This window comes from Adiantum capillus-veneris, chromosome 16, assembly GCF_014529385.1.
Source record: "Adiantum capillus-veneris isolate H3 chromosome 16, ASM1452938v2, whole genome shotgun sequence".
NCBI lineage: Eukaryota > Viridiplantae > Streptophyta > Polypodiopsida > Polypodiales > Pteridaceae > Adiantum > Adiantum capillus-veneris.
Genome location: NC_140946.1, coordinates 9,822,330 through 9,847,662, shown reverse-complemented (window position 1 = coordinate 9,847,662; position 25,333 = coordinate 9,822,330). Strand labels below are relative to the sequence as shown.

Genomic DNA, 25,333 nt, shown 5'->3' with positions numbered 1-25,333 from the left:
GAGAAGGATAGGTACAAGGCATTGCTAGTAGAAAAGTCAGCCTTGAACTTTGATTTCTTATGGTTAAAAAGTAAGAATGTTGATGTAGACAAAGGAAGAAAGAGATTCACCAGGATTGTAGATGACATTGACATCATATCTTGGTTAGATTTTCTTTTGGACAATTTATATATAACCGTTGATGACTCTCTTTTCAAGCAAACAATAGGTATCCCTATGGGCACTGATGACGTTAGTGGGGATGTCGTGGTATTTAGTCAATACTATGCATGATGGAGCTGATGGTTATATTGTCTTGTGGGTGACTACCATGGGTCTATACCTTGCACTTCCCTTTAAGGGTGAATCTGGGCTTACCCTGGATTCATCTAGGTATATTTTTTAGTCGTATAGCGGACATGCAGACTTCATGTGAAGTTTTCGTCCGAGTTACGACCAGTTGATATTGTGCTAATTCTTTCTATCTTTTGTGGTGCGTATGCCCTATATATAACCGTTGATGACTCTCTTTTCAAGCAAACAATTGGTATCCCTATTGGGCACTGACGACGTTAGTGGGGATGTCGTGGTATTTAGTCAATACTATCCATGATGGAGCTGATGGATATATTGTCTTGTGGGTGACTACCATGGGTCTATACCTTGCACTTCCCTTTAAGGGTGAATCTGGGCTTACCCTGGATTCATCTAGGTATATTTTTTAGTCGTATAGCGGACATGCAGACTTCACATTGTGAAGTTTTCGTCCGAGTTACGACCAGTTGATATTGTGCTAATTCTTTCTATCTTTTGTGGTGCGTATGCCCTATCAACTACCTCATTTTTGTGCTAATTTTTTCGATTTAATGCTTCTTTTAGTGCTAGGCTTCATTATGGCTGAGTCTGCCCTTGATCTCCGGAGTCATGACAGAAACTCAGTACGTTGAACTTTGTGTTGATGTATGCTCATGGGTGTGTGCGTGTGGTGTGTGTTGTGTTTGGGAGCATATGTTAGTACCTAGTTCTACACCCACTATTGGGCACTGACGACGTTAGTGGGGATGTCGTGGTATTTAGTCAATACTATGCATGATGGAGCTGATGGTTATATTGTCTTGTGGGTGACTACCATGGGTCTATACCTTGCACTTCCCTTTAAGGGTGAATCTGGGCTTACCCTGGATTCATCTAGGTATATTTTTAAGTCGTATAGCGGACATGTAGACTTCACATTGTGAAGTTTTCGTCCGAGTTACGACCAGTTGATATTGTGCTAATTCTTTCTATCTTTTGTGGTGCGTATGCTCTATCAACTACCTCATTTTTGTGCTAATTTTTTCGATTTAATGCTTCTGTTAGTGCTAGGCTTCATTATGGCTGAGTCTGCCCTTGATCTCCGGAGTCACGATAGAAACTCAGTACGTTGAACTTTGTGTTGATGTATGCTCATGTGTGTGTGCGTGTGGTGTGTGTTGTGTTTGGGAGCATATGTTAGTACCTAGTTCTACACCCACTATTGGGCACTGACGACATTAGTGGGGATGTCGTGGTATTTAGTCAATACTATCCATGATGGAGCTGATGGTTATATTGTCTTGTGGGTGACTACCATGGGTCTATACCTTGCACTTCCCTTTAAGGGTGAATCTGGGCTTACCTTGGATTCATCTAGGTATATTTTTTAGTCGTATAGCAGACATGCGGACTTCACATTGTGAAGTTTTCGTCCGAGTTACGACCGGTTGATATTGTGCTAATTCTTTCTATCTTTTGTGGTGCGTATGCCCTATCAACTACCTCATTTTTGTGCTAATTTTTTCGATTTAATGCTTCTTTTAGTGCTAGGCTTCATTATGGCTGAGTCTGCCCTTGATCTCCGGAGTCATGACAGAAACTCAGTACGCTGAACTTTGTGTTGATGTATGCTCATGGGTGTGTGCGTGTGGTGTGTGTTGTGTTTGGGAGCATATGTTAGTACCTAGTTCTACACCCACTATTGGGCACTGACGACGTTAGTGGGGATGTCGTGGTATTTAGTCAATACTATGCATGATGGAGCTGATTGTTATATTGTCTTGTGGGTGACTACCATGGGTCTATACCTTGCACTTCCCTTTAAGGGTGAATTTGGGCTTACCCTGGATTCATCTAGGTATATCCCTATGGGCACCAATTGTGCTGTTTTTCTTGCTAATTTCTATCTTTGTACTTATGAGTTTTGATTTTACGGAGCGTCTTGTCCTTGCTAACACTTGCCCAATATTTTTGCACAAGTTATGCAATGTAAGACGCTTTGTAGATGATCTTTTTGTGTTTGACGCTCCTTCTTTTGAAGATTTTATGTACTTGAATTTGAGTTCTGTAGGTGGAGGAATTTATCCCAAGGAGTTTTGTGAACTTAATTGTACCACAAATAGTGATTGTTGTGCCTTTTTAGACCATAAGATTTTTCAATGTCCCTTGGAATTAGAAGTAGATATCTCTGATAAGCGCCTTGAACCAAAATATGCCAATCTAAATATCATTTGTATGCCTCACATTTCTTCAAACATTTCTCTTTTAGCTAAGTACGGTGTCATTTGCTCTCAACTATTTAGATTTTCTCATCTTTGCTTTAGTAAATCTGCTTTTGTTGTTCAATCGTGCCATCTTATTTCTTACTTGTTAAGAAGGGATACACATTCAAAAGAATCATGAAAAACGTTTATTCATTTTTGCATCGTAGTAAGTTTATTTTTAATGTTTCTTCCTTTGGAATGTTCAAGGTAATCAGTAGTAAACTCAATAAAAGTGGGGAGCTTAAAAGCCAACTTATTATTTGACTTAGTAACACACTATTTTGTTGTTTTGATTTTAGCGCTTCTAGTATTTTTACTCTAGCTTGACAAATGCTAGCCTTTATCATGGCTGAGTATGCCCATCACCTCCGGAGGGTGATAGAAATGAAGGGGATCGGGGAGCACCACAGACGGAGAGTGAGAGAGAGAGAGAAGGAGACACACACACGATGTGGGTGGGGAGACTGTGAAGTGGCAACTCCCCCTATACAGAATACTCACTATAAGTATAGGGTAATAGTGGGAGTCAGTGGGCATAGGTTGAGAGAATATCTCACCTTCTATTAGTTGTACACTAGTAGATCTTGCTTAAAGGCACATTGGCCTTTAAGTGGAAGGTTGTTGGGGTTAAGGCCTATGTGCCTTGACCGATCGCCCAGGTCATGGGCGCCCGCCCTGTGTTACCCTGTACTTATAGTGAGTATACTGTGAAGTGGCAGCTCCCCCTATACAGTATACTCACTATAAGTATAGGGTAACAGTGGGCGGGCGCCCATGACCTGGGCGACCGGTCAAGGCACATAGGCCTTAACCCCAACAACCTCCCACTTAAAGGCCAATGTGCCTTTAAGCAAGATCTACTAGTGTACAACTAATAGAAGGTGAGATATTCTCTCAACCTATGCCCACTGACTCTCGATGAGCTAGTGCATCCGGCTCTACTGATAGACAAACATCCCGCTGCGGAAGCCACACAGAGCTAGCTCCAAGCTCTGCAAAGAGTCTACAAGAGCTCATGCACTCCTGCAAGTATCGGTCCAATACCTGCAAACCTCCCCTATGCTCTATGCCGAGATCAGTCATCGAACAACTAATCAACCCTGCTGCAAATGGTCCCACTGTAGCTGCTATGTCGGGCCTCGAGATCAGCATCTCGTACATGAGGACACCGAATGCTGATGCAACCCTGGCAACCTCTGCCACCTCCAACTCGGAACTCAACTCATGGCAATCATGTCCCCTATCATAGAGACCATGGCACTCTGACTCCGAGCTCTGGAGTGACTCCTCGTGCCCACCACATATCACATGTGTACCAAGAGTATCCATCTGTCCTGAATCTGCATCAAGCTCTGGCATAAGCATATCAAGAAATGACTCCACAATAGCCGACATCTCAACATCCATGTGAGTCATCTCTGTCATCACCTCTGATGACTCATCCTGTTGTGACTCACTAGAGCTGTCCCGCTCTACCTGTGCATCCGTAGACGCAACCTGCACAACAAAGTCACTGCTCTGCACTCCATGCAAAGCATCCTGCAACCCACAAGCAAAAGAGACTCGCCTGCTCTCTCGCTCTCTACCTGGCTGCATGATCACAGAGACAACACCGTCTCTCCCGTGATCCACATGCAATGGGTAACCTGTACTACTCCTGGCACCTCTCGCAATCACTAGCGAACTCAAATGCATCACAAAATCTCGCTCTCGTAGCGAAATCTGACATCCACAATCTCTAAGTTGACCAATCGAGATCAAACTCACTGTCAAATCTGGTACATAGCGCACATGTCGTAACAAGTAAGATGCACCACTCGGTAATGACAGTCTCACATCTCCTGCACTTGCTATCGCATGCACCGATCCATCGGTCAAACGTACACTGTCAAGCATCCCGCTAGAATAGCTACAAAACCATTTACGATGCGGCGTGACATGAAACATAGCATCTGCGTCTAGCAACCACTGCGAAGGGAGTGCACTATCCACATGTATAGCATCTCGTGCATAGCTCGAGGTAAAAGTGACATCCCCGTCACTAGTATACTTCGACACTACATCTGCCTCAACTGTCAAAGCAACTGAGTCCATGGCATCACTACATACATCTCTGAGACTGCCATGTCTCCTACTATGTCGCATACGACGAAAACAGCGCCGTCTAACGTGTCCAGAATGACCACAATACCAACATGTCACCTGTCGGCGTGCTTGTGAATGTACATGTCTCACACGAGTCCGTGATGACTCAGATCTATCATACATATCATGTAATCTGCGCCAAAGTGCTCTCAAAGTAGTCTCATACATAACAAGAGCATATACAGATTCCGCAAGGTGCAAAGAGAGTGTAGATAGTGCCATCTCCTCTAGCTCTTGCCACTGATCGTCAGACATGTTTGAAGGTCTACCTGCATCACCACTCAATGGTCGATGCAACCCTGGCTGTGTCAATGCATCAAGCATACACTCTCTCCATGTTGCAAAGTCTGACCCATCAAACATGCACATTTCGGAGAGATCATAATTTGAGCGATCACTTGTCTCTGCCATGAGCACAATGTAGCAAACTAGAAAGCAAAACCACCTCACCAACAGCACCTGGAAACTGTCTACAAATATGGCCAGAAACACAATGTAAAACCTATGAGACACACTCCAAAATAGAGCTCCCGCAATGTCAATACAAGCCTCGCATGCTCTAGTATCACACTGCAATCTGTGAGCTAATCACCAAGCCCACACTATGCGGTATCGATGCATACACACGCACAAGTCTCCCACCTGCAGAGAACACCACACGCAAATGCTGAGTGCAACACGCAATCTCTACTTTGATCGCATAAATGATACGCATAAAACTCCTCGGAAAATTTCGCCAAAGTTTCGACGCACAATGGCTATCAACACAAAATAACCATTGTCCTGCAAGCTCAATACAATGAGCAATCAATGCGCATCAAACTACACTCAACATACATGCATAAGCTCTGCAAAACTATGGCAAACAATGCTCGAGATCACAAGACTCTCCCACCAGAGAGCAAACCACTGTCTCAAGCAAAGAAAGATACACAACTCCTCACTCTTGCGAGAGTGGATACAAAAACACAAAACTGTGTCCAAACTGACAAAACCTGTCAAAGTGAGAGTAAACACTCGATCACAAACTATGGCGAGAATCTGGGAAAAATCCGACAGAATTTCCCCTGAAAACTGAGCAAAAAACTCAAGTACAATCTCTACCATAAACCATAACACTACTCAATGCCAATGAGTAGAAATGCCAAAATGGCTCCACATTTTCACATTCAATGGCAATCCGCACTCAACGTACATTAACGGAGTGACCGCGCATAAGCAAGCGCCAAAAGATTTGCAATCCGGAAACTTGATCAATGCGAAAACAATGCTCTCAAGAGAGCTCACCGGCACTTGAAAGTGCTCGCCAAAATGCATGTATAATGGGCATCAACCATGCGCCATAACCATATGCAAACCATCCGCAAAGACCATGAATCCAAACACAAAATCACTACCAAAGTATCCTGTGAAAACCAGTGAAAGAAGCTCCACATGTGTGCTCCAAAAAACGGCGTCTCTCAAGAGAACGCCTCGGTGGTGTGTAAACGCCTCCGTACTTCGTTGCCCAAGTCTACCAAAAAATCCTCAAACCACAAGCTTAACACAAGCTGCAATTGCATCTTCAGCTCAGAATTTATGCACTCAATTTCAAGCATCTCCTGTGCTTCCAAAAGTGCATCAAACTCGCACACAATGCGACAACAGAAAATCTGGAATTTCTGTATACAATCAGTCTGAGTTGAATATCAACAAAACGGTGAGGAATTTGCAAAAAGTTTCTTCTGCAAAGTTGTAGACCACGTCGAAACGGTTGGGCATGGCAGACAGAATTCTCAGATTTGCATTCTACAAGGAGAAAAACGAATCTGAAAACAGTGTTGCTGCGCACACAGTCTTCCACACTCCTTTCTGAGCTTCCACAGGAGCATACATCACTCTCAACTGAGCTCACAAGCTCCCATTGCATTCTCACAAAGCTTCCAAGCTTTCTGAATCTCTCTACCGTCGAGAGCAAGCGAGCTATCGCCTCGAAGCTCTCAAAGCCGTCGTGCTCTCCGCGGTCACCATAGCTCTGATACCAATTGAAGGGGATCGGGGAGCACCACAGACGGAGAGTGAGAGAGAGAGAAGGAGACACACACACGATGTGGGTGGGGAGACTGTGAAGTGGCAGCTCCCCCTATACAGTATACTCACTATAAGTATAGGGTAACAGTGGGCGGGCGCCCATGACCTGGGCGACCGGTCAAGGCACATAGGCCTTAACCCCAACAAGAAACTCAACTCATTGGTTTTGTAGAGTACGTTAAAAGCATGAATACCTCTATACAAACTTGCACCTTATCTTGGGCATTGGACGACATGAGTAGGGATCTCATAGCTGTTGTCCAAGCTATGCATGATAAAGGTGATAATCTTATTCTTGCTGTTTGGACAAGCAGCGAAGTTGAGGTCACATATTGTCAAGTTTGGATCTTTGTACTTCTTTGGTTATTTGCAGCCTCTTCTTTATATAGGTTTGTAGTAGTATTCATTTTTCGATTTCGTACTTAGCTTACGTTAAGACTTACGAATGTGTTCCTTTAGAAGTTATTGTGTGAAGTTTGATTTTTAGGATTAAGTTTTTAAGAGTATCCTTTTTTGTTCAAAGTGGAGTACTTGTTTTAAGTTTTAGCCAAGTAAGCTAAGTCAACTTATTTTGCGCATGCCTTTTGTAAAAACAATTTTAAATCTAGTTTTGTTTCTTAGCAAATAAAGTGATTTAGTTTTTTTTTCTTTTCTTGTGTCCCTTGCTCTTTGTGCTTTATTTCCTCTTATAATTTGTGAGTTCAAACATTTGTGAACTTATGAACGTATATATATTGCAGATGCACATGATTCACTCATGAATGAGCATAGAAGCATAAACATCACTTTAGAAAGGTAGAAAGATTGCATTCAAGGAATACACAACGTTTCGCCATTGTTTGTCGTGTCAATAAATTTTGCATGCTCATTCCTTGGTAGGAGACAATCACAGCACGAGCATTAGCACGATTGTCCATCAAGCATTGGTATTCCCTCGGTGGTTTGCCAGAGTCGATTGCTTTAGGTAGAAAGTTGAAGTTTCGATCACATTTTTGGCAAGCACTCTTTGGAAAGTACAACACTCCGTCACATTTTTGGAAAGCACTCTTTGGAAAGTACGATACTCCATCACATTTTTCATTTGCATTTCACCCATAGTCTTTTAGGAGGCATAGTCCTTTTCTATTCATTAAAAAGAAAAAAGATGTGTATGAATTTGTGGTTGTCTAACTCATGGTCAATGTGCACCATTTTGTGTGTTTTTTGGTTAACGTTGTTTGGAAGAGATCCCCCGAAGGAGTTTCTTGAAGAAGTCGAACCCGAGATCGTAGACAAAGTTGAAAGCACTGTAGTCCTTTTCGAAGTTCAAGTTTTGGAGCACCCACGCAGGGCTGGCAAAGATTTCTTCCCAGTTTACACAAAGTTGTTGGTGGACTACATGGAAGCCATGCTGCTTGATACCAATACCTCACCTTGAAAAGGAGGGGATGCCACATGCACATCTAACCCGATGTGCATGTGGACAAGCTAACTTTTATTTGTGGGGTTTATGACAATCTAAGAAGTGTCCTTGCAGTGTGCACCCTATTGAGTGTGTACGCAGGACATGCATGTCCAATGTCCAAGCCATTGAAGACCAATAGGGTTGGGCACCTTAACCCTAACCCTAGCCAACCTGCAGGTCACGGTCGAGGGGCCTAAACCCTAACAAAAGTAGAAGAAGTAGAAGGACTTGCTAACTTACAAAGTCTCATCGAGTGGCCCAATTATTAAAGTAGGGTTAGGATTTTAATCCCCCGCCAACTTATGGAACCCTGATTGATGGAGCCTAAATTAAAGCAATCACTCACACACACACGTGCGCGTGCGCGTGCACACACACACACACACACACACACACCCACACCCACACCCATGCACGAACGCACGCGTGTGCGCGCGCGCACACACACACAAATAATTGCATAGAAAATTGATGATGTGAGAGCTATATGGACACCCGTGTTTTGCGCTGGCTGTTGATGTGGCAGTTGTACGGATCTCAGTGAATTGTGCTGGTGGCTTTGGGCACCAACTTTTGGGACCAGATGCTTCTGGATAGGTTGCTTTTTATGTAATCTGCTTTTTGTAGGCAAAGGGCCTTTAAGTATGTGCTTAGGACTCATTCTCTAGCATCCTAGCGTGTGGAGGTGCAGAGCGGTGTTGCTAGAGTTGTACCGTGCTGAAGCAATATTAAGATATATCGAAAGGGGCGCCACAACTTGGGGCTAGTGCTCTCTTGGGGTGACGTATCAAGCCATTGAAGACCAAGAGGGTTGGTCACCTTAGCCCTAACCCTAGCCAACCTATAGTTTCCGACCGAGGGGCCTAAACCCTAATAAAATCAGAAGAAGCAGAAGGACTTCCTATCTTACAAAGTCTTGTGGAGTGGCCCAATTATTAAAGTAGGGTTAGGATTAAAATCCTAACCCCCACGAACTTATGGGATCCTGGCTGATGGGGCCTAAATTAAAGCAGTCACATACACACACATAACTTGCATAGAAAACTGATGATGTGGCATTTGTACGGACGTCCACGTTTTGCGTTGACTACTGACGTGGCAGCTATACGGATTTTTGCGAATTGCACTGGTGGCTTTGGACGCCAACTTTTGGGACCAGATGCTTTTGGATAGGATGATTTTCATGTACACTTCTTCAGCATGAAATCTGCAATGTCAGCAACATCCGCACACTGTGCCACGGCAGCGCCATCTATACTGCGACATCAGCATGCTGCTGTACAGTCCCCGATTTGTGGTCCATATCCTGCAGCAAAATCCGGGCTGCTCGGCTCAAACTTTGGCGCTATGCTTCGGCTCTTGGTTGTCTCTTCTTTCGGGTTTTCCTCCTCAGGCTGGTAATGTGCCAGGTCACCAGGTTTTGACAATTCACAGCATACAGGCTGCCCTTGGAAGGTTTTTCGAGAGATTCTGTTTTTTGCAAGAAGTTTGTGAGAAACTTGCATTAGGGATGATTTAAGAATGTGGTATTGTTACTTGTCAGAGTGTCAGTCATGTTTATATGGAACAATCGTGACTTATCATTGTTTTGATCCTTCCTCGGATCTCATTTAAGGAGTTCTTTTACTTGGGCTGCAAACAGTGTGACATGAAAATCAGCTTTATAGGTTTAAAACTTTGAAAACTACGAAATGCGAAATGAGTGCGATGCAAAACTCACAGCAAGCAAAACCTTGAAAAGCTTGCTCTCTCTCTCTCTCTCTCTCTCTCTCTCTCTCTCTCTCTCTCCCACACACACACACACACACACACAGCATCCAGATACACATATAGACGTGTGGGTGCATGTATACATACATACATATGTAGATATCGTATGTAACATATGTAGATATCGTATGTATGTATGTGTATGTGTATGTGTATGTGTGCGTACTTACACGTATATAGTCTGTGTGCGTACTTACACGTATATATGTACATTGTGCGCGCGTGCACGCACACACACACACACACACACACACACACACACACACACACACACATACCATGTATACTATGAGACATGTTTCATGTTTTTCTTGTCCTAAAATGAAACATTTCAAAGCCTTGAAACCTTCAAACAGTTGAAACCATGGGATGTTTCTTTTCATTTAGGCTGCAAAGTTTTTGAGAAGCTTGATTTTGTTGCTAAAAATATGTGCAGCTTGTTACACCACTGGTATCTACAATAATTTTTCTTCTGCGCTATGAAGCCCCACAGTTGCAAGGTTTAGCCAGCTTTGTCTGTACGATGTCTCAGTGAAAGCCCTGTTGTAAGATGTTTTCTTCGTGAAAGCATAATTTGTTAAAAGTGAGAGGAATTGGTGTTAGAGTAACAGATCTTACATTGCTTAAATGGGGGCGTGCGACAATTTTTGTTTGTTCTTCTTGCTTATTATGTGTTTCCCTGTGCATTCAGGATCTGAAGATTTAGGGATATCAACCAGTATTTTGAACTTTCCAAATACATTCGACCCATATGGTGCCCTTAGCACCCCTCTTTATCAAACAGCAACTTTTAAACAGGTACACATATGACAGACCTTTAATGCTTTAGCTTTTTTGCATCACAACAGTTGGCTTATGGATTGCCTCCTGTAGCCCTCTGCAACTGAGAATGGCCCTTACGACTACACAAGAAGTGGAAACCCTACGCGAACTGTACTTGAATTGTATGTGTCTATACTTATGAATACATGAATTCCGGTCTGTGTGCGTGAACCTGTGCAGAGTTTTCTGTATTTATTTTTAATGCAGGCTGCTTGCAAAGCTGGAGGGTGCTGACAAAGCTTTCTGTTTCAACAGTGGGATGGCTGCCCTTGCTACGGTCACCCACCTTGCAAGAGCAGGTTATTTCTGTTTCTGGTTCAAGTTTAAGTCAAGGAGTTGCCTTGTGTGGTCTTAACTTTGCAAATAAAAAACAATTTCAGGAGATGAGATAGTTACTGGTGATGATATTTACGGGGGGTCTGATCGGCTGCTTTCACAAGTGGCTCCAAGAGCAGGATTGATTGTTAAGTAAGAAAATTTGTTCTCTCTTTGTGCATTCAGTTAGACAGGGGCTGAGGAAGCTTTTCACTTATAGTCAAAGTATGCAATGTTATTCTGTTTTCTCATGCGAAAAAGAAAGTAACCCATCATGTATTGCTGATATTTTCTTTTAATGCGTTGTTATTTTTGTTGTGTTTTTATCTTACTCACATGCCTTTGATTAGTGTATGAAACATAATGATCCCCTAGTCAGTATCATTTTTGAATAACAGTTTCATCGTGCACAATTGTCTGTAATTTGTGCTCATATACATTACTCTAGAGTTGTGCCTGTATGCATTACTTGAGAGCCTTGGAGTTGCAGTTAGTTTTTCTTTCTTTTTAATGTGCCATGTGTGGCTTCTAAAGTGGAATGTACCAATTGATGTATTTGATCTATCCTTTAGGCTGACCATTGGCCTTGCACATGCATCCTAGTCCATTTCGGTTCATTATCATTGTCTTGGACCTTTTACCAGTCAACTTTTTTGGTCCAGTTGCCCTATTTTTAGGCGAGGTGACACATGTATTAGCTTTTAAACCTATTTTCACTATTTTGATGATTATTATGAGCTGATTGTGGCCCTTTGTCCTAGGTATTCTCATAGTTTGATGCAATATCTTTACTAGCAAAGCTCCGGTGGTAAGGATAGCAGGAATAAAAAGGGTGGTAAGACATGTGTAAAAATATCGCAAGAGAAATCATATATTTTTGTGATTTTAGAATCACACACACACCTACCTTTGGCTTTTGTATTGTGCCACTATCACTCAAGCACTGAAGGTTGGGAGGTAAAAGATTTACTGGAAAAATTGCAATGCAAGGATACAGCCTCCAAGAGGGTTGACTTATGTCAAAGAATGGTGTCTTGACCACAGGGCACATGTTAATTGAGCAAGAATCCTGAGTATTGTCTAAGCTGCAGAGACAAAAGCATTAAAATGAAAGTTATTTTCTATGATGCTACTGTTAAGAGGACATTCAAGTGGCCCTGGACATTCTTATGTTGCGTCTACATGCCATCTCCAAGATAAGGTGATGAAAAGTTTTCAGATTGTAAACAGTCTCATGAATCTTTTGCTGTACAATTTTTTTAAACCAATCATGATAATGATTTCCATAGGACCTACAAGCCTTCTAGGTTATTTAGTAAAAGAATCATCCCATTTCTATTCTATATCCAGGGTTTTGCTTCAGTTAGTCATGCAGACAAAATAATCTATATGAGGGTCACATTGTAAGTACTACAAAACTGTCTAGGGTTTGCGCATTACATTCTCATCAAAATCATATTCATGGTTTGGATATACTATATAGTGCAAATGTTTTCACCAAAATGTTAAAAATCTAGTCTCATGTCTTGTTAAGCTACTAAATTGTATTCGTTACCTTAATGGATCATGATCATGCGTTTTCTTTTAGGCGCGTGGATACGACAAACTTGCAGACATAGGCTCAGCTATTGGCCCAAAAACGAAGATTGTGTGGTTGGAAAGTCCGACGAATCCCCGGCTAATGGTGTCAAATATACGAGTGAGAAACAACTTCTTTCCTTGTACTTCTGTCAGTTAAAACGATTTGTATCGTAAGAATAAACATGTTTTGAGTTGTGGTATGTACACATGCTAATTTTTCTTGTGTCTGCTGAACAGGAAATCACAAGAATTGCTCATCAACACAATGCTTTGGTGATGGTAGATAATAGCATCATGTCTCCAGTCCTTTCCAAGCCACTTGATCTTGGGGCAGGTGACACCCTCTCTTTTGTTTTGCTGGCCAACTACTGTAATTGTATGATTATATGGCTATACCTTATAGGGGTTAAAGGGTTTTAATAGTGGACATTATCCAAATTGGAAGATTAAGTAGATTTGTCTAGCAATGCTTAAACTTCAATGAGCCTTATCTAAGTTCTTTCTCAGACCTTCATTGCAGATATTGTAATGCATTCGGCCACAAAATTCATTTCGGGGCACAGTGACTTGATGGCGGGAGTCCTTGCTGTTAAAGGAGAAAGGTCTATCCATTGCTTGTTTCTTTGTGACTGATAATGATACCGATGTTATTTGTAAAGGGTAATGTTTGCATGGCACAATACAGGGAAATGTTGATAACTCAGAGATATTGAGCATGAATTTGTCATGGTTTGCAGGTTAGCCAAAGAAATCTACTTCCTTCAGAATGCAGAAGGCACCGGATTAGCTCCTTTTGATTGTTGGCTATGCTTGCGTGGAATCAAAACAATGGCCCTTCGAGTTGAAAAACAGCAAGTATAATATGCAGTTCTTTTAGTCTTGCTGATTTGGGCTCTTAGTCTCATCATACCCCCCTCCCCCCCCCCCCCCCCCCCCCCCCCCCCCCCCCCCCCCCCCCCCCCCCCCCCCCGCGCCCAACCTTCCCGTTCCCGCGGAACGGCCTTCTCTCTTTGAGAGGGGAAACACACAAATGCACAAGTCACGTGTGGACACCCACCCCCCCACACACAACTTCAAGAACAAGAATCAAGAACTTGCCCAAAGTATATAAAAGTCATAAAAGAAGGCAAATGGGCTGTCTATACAAACGAGGCAAAGCAATGATTAAAGAATTTTCAGGTCAGCCAAAGAAGACACCAAGAAGGATACATAAACAGTAGATAGGTGCACCACCTTGTAGTATGAACGAGCATGGAGAGCATTGGAATTTTATTTCACCCCCTGTTTTTGACAATGATGTATCTGATTTGTCCTATAGTCCGACTTTGGCCTCAACGGATGTTAAAACTTCATTGTCAAGTGTAACAACCTCTTGGACTTCACCTTTTACCTCTGTGTTGGAAGATGAGCACAAAAACATATACAAAGTACTTTCAGATGAAACCATGTGTCTCATACGGTACAGCTTCATTCAAGGTCAACTATCCAATTGTCTCCTATATGTGAGCCTACCGAGGGACCAAGGTGGTCATGCACAAACTACCTTTTGACCAAAATTCTATTATACCCTTAGGTAGCCATAACTACCTTTAAAGAGTTATCAAAGTGCCTCTAATTGTCTCAATGGGCATCCCAACTCTAGCGCCTTGTTCGAGGGTCTAAGTTTTTAGGCATCGTCGTGCTTTCGTAGACCAAGTGAGTCAGATACAGTTGACTTGACTTCTTTGTAAGCTAGCCAACATATTGTCTTGAAATTTCTACTTATCTTTAGTGGAGGATTTGTGGTGGAGATGATTTGCTGTATCCCTTAAAAAAATTAGTGTTGAGTCCTCTCAACGCACTTTGTGCCAACTTCAAGCGCTTGGCCTCAATTTAAGATGTGTGCATGGATCCTCAACCACAATTGAGAACACCATCTGTTGGGATACCAAATTTGAACTTTGCAGTGGAAAATCCTTTGGAGGAGCTATCCTATAAGCTCATCATAGGAGCACTACCTAGAATTTTCCACCCAATAGGATTCCCATGCTTATATAATCTTGGCCTTTGGCTGTGCACACTTGGACCGACATAACCCAAGCCTACGATTTGTTGGGCTACACACTTCTGTGCGGACTCCATAGGATTTGGGCCCCATCGAACGGGACCCCATATGTTAGGACACTTATTATTTCATCTGGCAATATTCCACTCGACGGACATGCCATGCCATCACTTTGTGACATACCCCCCTCTTGAAAGAATTGTAATCGCCCTCTATTACGCTTGCAAAATCAAACATAAGACAAAAACTAGTTCAGTAGACACTTACTGACGCACTAGACAACACAAATCCAACACTTGCACAAAAACGGCAATCAGTGAACATTCAAATCACATTCACAACACATCGACCATTGAGATATCGGATCATGATCTATCGGCAAGCAATCACATCTAGATCTATCCCAGATCTCCACAGTTGCCTCGATTGACTAATTTTTATTGCTATCATGTCCATCCCATTTGGAATCACAAGACCGAAATGCTGTAGTCATTTTGTCTTTCAAACATGCACTCAGACACTACTCACATGAGAGCGCACACGTATATCAGATTCATTTCGGGAATTCCCATTTGGAATTACTTCTTTTATAAAGTCATACAACAAAATACTATCAACCCATCAATATCCCTGAAACCTAAAGGAAAATCATTGACTTTATTCCATCTGGGTAACTTGTGACAAAGGAGCAGAGTAACTCCCCTCTTGTGCAATCCCGTCTACACCAAATTCAACCCTGTTGATCTCCGGGATCTCTTGGAATAGCCGAAGGTAGACCGAAAGCCTCAAGGTAAAGTTCCAATATCTGAGGAGTATCTGCCAAGTCCTCCTCCTCCATCCACTTTGCTTCCAATATCGGATAGTTCTTGAATATAATTAAGAACAGCTACTAAGTACCAAGAACCCGCAGTACCAAGTACCAAGTACCGCAGTTCTAGTCAGTATCTCAGTAGTACCAAGCATCTGCATCAAGTACCCATTAGCATCTCAACATCTCAGCATTTAGCATCATTGTATCAATATTTGTGCAAGTAACAGAGCAAGGGTGCTCTTGAGGGTGGTTGGGTCCCGATATGCGGTGTCATCTCTCTCTCTCTCTCTCTCTCTCTCTCTCTCTCTCTCTCTCTGTGCGTCTCTCTCTTTCATTCAGTTCAATTCAGTTCTTTCAAGTCAAGCAAAGTAACGTTGTGTGGAAGCAGCGGAGCGAGAGGAACGTCGATTGACGGATGAAGCCAAGGCTCGTAGTCAGGAATGCGAGGTAGGCGCCGAGACTCGTAGACAGAAAAGGAAAGCCATGCGTGATCTGATCACAACTTTGGAGATCCGATCCGATATCTCTTCTTTGGAGCCAGATCATAAAAAGCTTGCCAAGACCATCGCGAAGGCGACCAATGCTACACGGACGACCCAACGTACCCATTCCCGAGAAGATTACATTCAATAAGTATGACGGTAAGATAGATGCGATTGTCATTTATTCTTGGTTGCATCAATTTACATCCTATTTTGCGGTTGTTAAAAAGGTATGATAATAACAAAGTTCTCTTGGCTTCCATGCATCGTACGGGGGATGCCATGACCTGGAAGGATGAGTGGATGAAGAAGAAGGAGAAGGCGACCCATTGTGAGTCTCTCCTTGTTCCTGGTCTCGAGCTTAGTTGGGAGGAGTTCGAGAAGGATCTAAATATTTGCTTCTTGCCCCCATAGTACTTGAAGCGATTGAAGGAGGACATTTGGGCTTTGTCTCAACAAGGTAAACTTGTGATGTCGTATGCTACCCATGTGTCTTAGTTAGGTGGACAATTGAGGAATTGGATGAGGAAATTACTTGCCACTTCATCGCCTAACCAAAATTTTTAATGGGAATGGTAACAATAAAAAGAACTCTCCAAACTCTTCGTCTCAATCTAATTCTTTGTCTACATCTCAATCTAAGAGGGATAAATCTAAGGATAAGGATAAATAAAATCTGATAAACCACAACTCACACCTCATGAGAAAATTGCTCAAGGAATCGTAGGTGGTCAATTAAGTAGAGAAGAATAGGCATTGTGAACAAAGGAACGTAGGTGTTTCATTGTCACGTAGTAGGTCACATGAATAAGGATTGTCCTAAGAAAGAATCTAAAAAGGAACCTGTCATTGTGTTGTTTGATTCTGGAAATTCTCTCAAGAATGTAATGATGTCAAATTGGTCATTTAACAAACCCAATTCACTCGGCGTTTTGTAGTCTCCAAACTTGCAAGATGTGATATCATTTTGGGCATTAAGAGGTTTCGCAAGTTCAAGCCTATCGTTGATTGGGAGAAGTTTAGGCTTCTCATCAATGATAATGTATCGTAACCCGTCCTCATTCGAGGTGAGAGCGGTATTCTCTCTCTCCCTCTCGTCTCTGACGTCCAGACTAAAAAAGAGTTACGCCGAGGAGCCCAAGCGGCGGTCATCTATGTCAACCCCACATCAAGGAACTTGGGTATTCCTGACAGGTATGGTGAGTTGTTTACCAAGTTTGAGCACTTGTTTCTCCAGGATGATCTTCCTCCTATAATTCCTCGCGAACGACTTGAAGATCATGTCATCGATCTAGTGGAGAGAGCACAACCTGTAAGTAAGTTTCCATATCGTTTGAACAAGGCTAATGAAGAGGAATTATAGCGTCAACTAGGTGAGTTGTTGGATAGGGTGTATACGTCCTAGTGTAAGTCCTTTTGTTGCTCCAATTCTTTTTGTTCGTAAGAAAGATGGCTCATCGCGGTTATGTGTGGATTACATGACCCTCAATAAGATGACGGTCAAGAATAAGATTCCTATGCTGTAATGGAAGGGCACCATGTGCCAACAGAAAAGAACATACTGAACAACTTTTAGCACTTCCAATAACACTGAACTAAAAGAGATGCACTACACAGAGTGGCAGAGTTTCACCCTAAGAGAGCACCGGCCCTAAACCACGGCGCCTCTTTTGGTAATTTTTTATATTGCTTCAACTCAATACAAGCCGGTACTCCCTTGCTCTACACCTGGAAACGTGCCAAGGAATGAGCCCATGGCACATATTAAAAGGCCCTTGGCCTTGGAAAGCAGTACATGAAAAGCATCCGGTCTAAAGCACGTGGACTCCCAAAAGCTAGCGCTAGAAGGGTGTCTGTACAGCACGTCACGTGGCAACTATCAGTGCAAAACGCGGAGAGTCTGTACAACTGTTGCCACTTCATCAATTGTCAACGCAAAACGTGGAGAATCCGTATAGGGTGCTATGTCAGCAATCCAAGAGATTTTGTGTGTGGGTGTGAGTCTTTCCATTTAGTTTTCTCATTCCAGATCGGAGCTCTTGATATTCCGATGTAGCAAAATTAGTCATCACACCCAGACCGTGTTGATCTGAAGCGGATGCTGATCTCACCCAATTAGGAATATTCGGTGGTTGGCACATCACAATGCAACACAAATGCTCACATATGCATGTTACAAGACACATCGAACAGCTCCGCTAAGCACTCCCTCGAGGCAGACAGTCTCCGGTTTGAAGGTACTCAACGACTATCTCATCACTCTCCTCGTCGCAAATAACCTAAAAAGGTCCGGGCCATGAGCTCAGAGGACTAATACAACCAAACACTCCCCAAACTATAGCCTATGTCGCTTGGAGGTTTCAAGCATACAACTAAACGCACCCCAGAGATCTCGTTTGGCGTCGTTTAAAGGTTTTAAGTGTACAACGAAACGCTCCCTAGACATCCCGTCTGCGTGGTTTTGAGATTCAGCCAATACCGAAACAATATTTCTCACTACTGCACCCGAGAGTAAATCACCAAGCATTGAAACTAGTATTAAGACCAGAGTCAAGCAATTCAAATCGACACCAAGATAGATACCATCCATTTCAATCAAATCCCAAACAATACTTTCGTAGACAAAACTCAAAAGCAACTAAATACAAAACTATAGATAATTTATTCAGGTTTTTGTTCAGACAACCGAACTGTGAGGACGATTGGCTTGTCCTTTTGCATCAGGGTAATGGTACGATTCTTGATCCGGAGGGTCGCGTCATTCTAGTCGTGCCAAGGTATGCCCAAGAGAACTTCGTGATTGCCTAACTTCATGATGTGGAAATCGGCTTTTCCATGGTATCCTTGTATGGTTATTGGAAGCACATCGATGAGAGGAACCATCCTCTGGGTTGATTGGTGGCTAACTCGCCTTCAATTTCTCGCCTTCAATTTCTCGCCTCTGTGCATCATAATCAATGTCCATCTGCTTCAGGAAGTCTAGATGGATCAAATTTTCGGTAGCTTCGGGACTGAAGAAAATCAAGGCTTTGCTATATGCTTTGCACGATTCATTTGAACCCTCGAGGTTTATGCCATAGATGTTAGGTACTAGTCCAATATTGGGTCTAGCTCTCTTAGCCGGAGGTGGCCTTGGGGATCTTTTTGCTGTTGAAGCGGAAGGTTGCTAGTCAAGGCTCTTTGAAGACATGTATTGAACCTATGCCCTGTTTGAAAACATTCGAAGCATCGGCCTTCTTGTAAAGGGTTTCTCATTGACGCTTTGTCAGACGAGGCCTTTAAGGGCGAGTTTTACGAGACTCCCGAGGATTTGTTCGTTGTTGCTGGGAGTTTTGGTTATTGATTGGAGTTGCTTTAGTTGTAAACTCCCAACTTTTCTTTCATCAGTTTGTAGCCAATTGTAGAATGTTGCATGGTCCATAAGGCATAAGCTCTTGCATGGTGGATACTTGCTTGGACAAACAATACTCCTGAAATGGTTATGACAATCCAATGGTGTATCGCTTGCACTCGTCCTCCAACAAAATGAACTTGAAGAAAGACACGGAAAGATAGACGTTGAGAAATCGTTGGTTATAGTCGTCCATGGTCTCTATGGCAAGCATTTTCAAGTTCCCCATTCTGACAAGATGTGGACTTCAAAGAAAGAAGTCATTTAACTTGTAAGGTGCAGCGGAAATGAATGATGTTCTTTCTCAAGATGAGTGATCCGATCGTGCTCAAGGTTCCTTTTACTTACGGAAGGGAGAGCCTTCCGTTCCTTTAATGAGAGAGTGCAAGTGATCACAAACAAGTGAATAAACACTGTGCATGAAGGTGTTGAGACTGAGAGATAGAGAGAGAAGAATACGACACCAGGAAGTTGTCAAACCCTCCTCCGAAGGCCCTTCTCTCGATGGTGAGAGAAGTCTATTCTATTGATTGCACAATCTGGTACAAGATGCTGGTGCAAATCTAGGTGATGCTACGGCGATGCTAAGGCTGAAAACTGAAAGCTATGAATTGGTTCCTGCTGCGCCAAGTTGGGGCTGTCCCGTGTACTTGATTTGATGCCTTGCTGAAAACGCTGTCTTGCTGTCTACAAAACCGTTGTCTTGCTGTCTTTGAAAACGCTGGCTATTGGGCTGAAATCTGAGATTGATGGCAGATCTGAAAAGGCTATGCTAAACGCTGGAGATCTAGGGAACTTCGGATATTGACGATCGGCAAGGTACTGCAACAAGGCAAATCGCCAGACTTCTTGAGGGCTGAATATTGAGGCTGCATCTGCAATCGCCAGGGGATTTGCAGTACACAGAAAAGTTGGGCTGAGGTTGCTTGGAAACGCCAACAATATGCTGGGTAGCAAGATTGCTAAGCTGCTGGTACTAATGCTGGAAACGCTGGTCTTGAGAGGCTGAAAAACGCCAGGTTTATGGGGCTAAAAACGCTGGCTTTGACCGGCTGAGGCTTTTCACCTGGTTCTGCAAGGTCTATCATTTTTGCATTTTCTGGCCCATCGTAAGATTCTTGGTTGGTTCTTTCCCTGATTGGTGGTGTCATGATGATTTTTTTGTCCTGGATAGTGAATTTCCGATAGTGTGATGGTACATTCATGTTCGCTTTTTCTGACTCTCCTTTACCATCACTATCTTCTTCAGTAGTCCATATCTCTCTTAAAGACCGTTTCAGTTCTTGGTATTTCTGTTTACGCTCCAGTTTGGTCCACTCTTGGTCTTTTGTTGTTTCTTTTTTTGATCTTTGAGATTTTTGTGATTTTGTTTCTGTTTTAGCTTTTCGTTCCTGTTTTAATTTCTCTTGCATTCTTTCTTTTCGATCTTTTGAGAATCTTCCTGATATGTGATCTTTTACACAATCCTCTGCTTTTACAAGCATCAAATAGTGAGTTTTATCTTTTATCCTGGGCATCAGGTTCTCTCTTGCTTTGTTTCCTGCTCGTTTCCTCCTATAGCATTCCTGGCGTCTAGGGTTTTATGATTAGCAAAATCATAAAACTTGATATTCTCGAAAACGTTGAAGTGATGGCCTTCAAAATTCTAGAGTGCTGGGGGTTCCATGGGGGAATCTTACTTGAGAAGGTGCTCCAGAGGGCCTGCTGCATTGGGTGCCTGTTGCTCTCTTGCCTCCTCCTGCCAGAAATGCTAGTGGTAGGGTTTCCTTATCTATTAACTTAGGCAATTTGCCCTAGCCAGTTTCCAACAAAAGTCACTTAAAAATATTAAGTGAAAAATATCAAAAATAGGGAAAATAGGTCTATGCATTGTAAAAATGCTCTTGATGGGTTCTTATGGAAATGTGATGATCATGCTGTGTGCAACTAGAGGATATGCATCTAATCTAAGTGTCTGGACATGCACGGTCTGCGAACAGACTTACAAAAGTGCGAGATCACTTCCTATTCCAGACTGACTTGACTGAACTGAACCTTGGTCATGCTCCACGGACACATAGGGTTGGATGTGTCACGCGACATAACTACGTGTAAAAATTGTCTTGAAAGCATGTCATGTCCTTGGAGCAAGCGGTTGTGTTGCGATTGAACTTCATCACTACATAGCATTATCTTTAAGAAATATTGTTGCTCGAGAAATCTTGGATTTCTCTGTATAGTTCCCCAAAACATAGATATTGTCGAATTGTTGTAGGCATTGCAATGCTTCCTTCCGATCCTTCATCCCAAAAAAGGTGAAAAATTTGATTGTTGTGTCATCATCTTTGAAATTCTTTGGTTGGTTCGGCGCATACCCCGAGTACGGATAGTAAGGATATCCATACGGGCTCCAACCATTGTAGCTTGGTGGCGGTAGTGGTGGGGGAGGTGGTGGCAATGCCGATGACAAAATGCGGTTACACTGGAGATGGTTGCACCAAATTCCTGAAGACTCCCTCAATGGGAACAGACAGCTGGGAAGGTTTCCGGTAAGAAGCTTATACTTTTTGGTGCCAGAGGAGGAGGTACCATTTGCGGCATCAGAGGGGCTGACATGTAATTCAGCAACTGGTGGAAACCTTGCAGCATCGAGAGATTCTGCTGCGAATGTCGTGAAAGAATGTTACAGAAAAGAATAGACTGAACAACACTGAACTGAAAGAGATGCACAACACACGAGACGGAGAGTGGTGGAGTTCCACCCCAAGAGAGCACTAACCCTGGCGCCCTTTTCGGTACTTTTTTTATATTGCTTTAATTGAGTATAAGCCTTTACTTCCATGCTCTGCACTTCCGTGGGGAAACGTGCTAGAGAATTGAGGCCATGGCATAAGACATGATCGCAATATGGATTAGTTAATCGGGCATCTGTGAGGTCTCGACTGGATCTAGATGCAATTACTAAATACGTTCCCGATTAATCATGGTCAGAGATTTGGAATGAATTTGAATGTGATTTGTCAAGTGATGTGATTGTCGATTGGTACATGTGCTAGATGTGTTGTGTCTAGTGCGTTGGTCCTAACAGTCAATGTCTACTAAGACATTTTATGGCCTTTGTCTGTTTTGCAGGCGTAATCGAGGGCGATTACAATTCTTTCAAGAGGGGGATATGTCACAAACCTGTGACGTGGCAGTGCCCCCGGATACACACACACATGGCCCTTGTTGACGTTATTTAAAGGTCCTTGGCCTTGGAAAGCAGTACATGAGAAGCATCTGTCTAAAAGCTACTAGATTCCCAAAAGCTAGTGCTAGAAGGCTGTCCGTACTCCATGTGGTAACTGTTAACGTAAAACGCAGAGTCCGTACATATGTTGCCACGCCACCAACAGTGAGCGCAAAACGTGGAGAATCCGTTTAGGGTGCCATATCAGCAGTCCACGTGGTACTGGGCCCCATTGGACGGGGTCCCATAAGTTGGTAGTAATTGTTTGATTAGTTGGTCCACTTGGTGAGGATCTGTAAGTTGGTAAGACTTCTTCTTTAGGGTTTAGGCCCCTTGGCAGGTTTGCTCAGCTCTTCAGCGGCTTGTCAGCAGTTTGTGACATATGCCTTGCATCGAGTACATTTTGGAGCGTATCAATGGGGCTATTGTGTTTTCGAAGATCGATTGGAAGAGTGGCTACCACTGGCACCAAGTAAGAATTGCAAAGCGAGATATCTACAAGACCGTCTTTAAGACCGAGTGTGGACATTACGAGTTCCTTGTTATGCTCATATACATATACATCAGTATCCAAAAGGCTATAGAGATTCAATATCCTCCAAGGTAGGCACTCTATCGGGACGGCTCCTATGTCGCGTCAGTATGGTATGGATCCTCTGTCGCAGTTTGTGTCGATGTTGAGGGGGCCCCCTCATCCGTGGGCGACGGGACCGCCCCAACTTTATCGCCGGATGAAGCAGTATGCCTATGGTGCCTCTTGTGTTGTTATGTTGTTGGGGCTGCTCGGACTCCTTTGTCTGTGACTAAAAGAAATCTGTAATCTTCTGATGTTGCTAGATCTCTCTCATTGTGCCCCTCTTCAAGAGGTCCTCTCTGTGTTTGCGAATCTCCAGTAAGTATAATCCGAGGCATCTTTGATCCTGGTACCTCATGACTCTAGAAAGTGGCCCAAAACCCTCTCTGAATAGACAGTGAAAGCTGCCTCGTATCTCATAGTATACTGGGTAGTGACATATGTAATGTAGCTCTGTCTCTGGCTCTATCTGACACACCTGACAAATCCTGGACTCATCGGGTACTCCTCTAAATCTGCCTGTATCGATCTCTAGCTGATGTGAGGATGTGCGTATCTAACCAATAGTACATCGTATCCCGTGGGATAGATCAGTGTCCATGTATCCTGGTCTGATCACAAAACCATCCTCCGTGAGTTGGAGAAGATGCTCTCTATAGAAAGTCATCTTCGTACCTAGCTCATGTGTAGGTTATATCCATGTCCTCTTCGTACCCAGTTGAATCCAGAGTTACTGGGGAACGCCCCCTAGCCCCCGTTCCTGTGTTCCGGGGGGCAGTTCCCTTCCCGAACGTTCCGAAACGTCCCGGAACGTCTGACGTTCCAGGTGGCCAGTGCAAACCGGAATGGCCGTTCCGGAACGTTCCGGAACTCCCCCGGAATGTTCCGGAATGCCCCTGGAACGGCCAACGGCTACAAACAAATTTGGCAAAAATTGGAAAAATTGAAGTAAATGTTTGGGCTTCTTTTTGAAGTGTGCAAGGCCTCAAGGACTCACAAAATGCACCCCCCTCCCCCTTTCTCTCCACAAGCTAATCCTCAAGGGTCAAGCTCTCTCCCTCTCACACTCTCAAGATCTCTCCCTCTCAAGACTCACTCTCTCAAGGCTCAAGGCTTCAAGCCTTCAAGCTCTCTTCCTCTCCCTCCCACTCTCTCAAATCTCTCCCTCTCCCTCTCACTCTCTCGAGTCTCTCCCTCTCACTCTCTCAAGCTCTCTCTCTCTCTCTCATCTTCATCTAGTCATAGCAAGGTTGAATGGTCTTCAAAACGAGTTTTTTGTGAGTATTAGAGTCAAAGCACTCTAATACTCCTTGTATTTAAACACAAGGAGCTAAAAAATGCACTATTTGGGTGTTTTTTAACCTCCCGTTCCGTGCCGTTCCCGTTCCGGATCCCTAGCCGTTCCCCCGTTCCGCGAGGATCCCGTCGCCGTTCCCGTTCCGCGTTCCGGGTAACCATGGTTGAATCAAGTCCTGTCTGATGAGCTTGGTAATCTCTGCCCTAGTGAGGGAGATGGAGGGTGCATCGAGAGAGTACTCAAATGGGGGTAGCCGATCCATACTAAAGCCATGTAACTGAAACCAAGATGCCATCTCTGCATACCAACATGATCTATCTCCCTGCAATGCCAGCTGTCGTGAAGACTCTAGTGCTAATCGAGCATATCCGTCTCTAGGGAGAGCCCAAGTGCTATGCATAAATGAAACTGATCGAGTGAGTGCCTCCACTACCAATGGAGGAGCAGGAGCTCCGCCCTAACAATGTCATGTGTTACTGAGGCCTTGGCCCTAATCATCCGAGAAATCATAGACACCAAGGGCTTCTCCATACATCTCCATCCATCAATCTTGCGAGCTTTGCTATGATGATCAACTGAGGGGCCCCATATCTCCACTCCGTACAGCATGGCCGAAGTGACCAAAGTGTCAAAAAGCCAAAGCTTTGTCCGAGGTTCCTGGAACTGAACCTGCGAACATATCATCTCAAGTCTCCCCAATGCTGCATAGGCTCTGGTCAATCGCGTATTTGTTGCACGCCTCAAGGAAAATACTAGACCACTGAAAACCGCCCCAAGATAAGTGTATGTATCTGCATACTCCATAGTCTCTCGACCATATGTAAAAGTGGGGGCGGACCTCC

At 43.4% G+C, this 25,333-nt stretch overlaps 1 pseudogene across 1 annotated transcript in view; it reads left to right on the top strand.

Annotated features, from left to right (window-relative positions):
* Positions 1 to 25,333, top strand: part of LOC147438546 (cystathionine beta-lyase, chloroplastic-like) — a 56,583-nt pseudogene that overhangs the window by 18,108 nt on the left and 13,142 nt on the right. The window contains exons 3-10 of the transcript XR_015184500.1: positions 10,658 to 10,764; positions 10,840 to 10,910; positions 10,996 to 11,087; positions 11,169 to 11,256; positions 12,692 to 12,802; positions 12,922 to 13,018; positions 13,205 to 13,286; positions 13,422 to 13,539. The product of XR_015184500.1 is annotated as a cystathionine beta-lyase, chloroplastic-like (transcript). The remainder of the gene's footprint in view (positions 1 to 10,657; positions 10,765 to 10,839; positions 10,911 to 10,995; positions 11,088 to 11,168; positions 11,257 to 12,691; positions 12,803 to 12,921; positions 13,019 to 13,204; positions 13,287 to 13,421; positions 13,540 to 25,333) is intronic.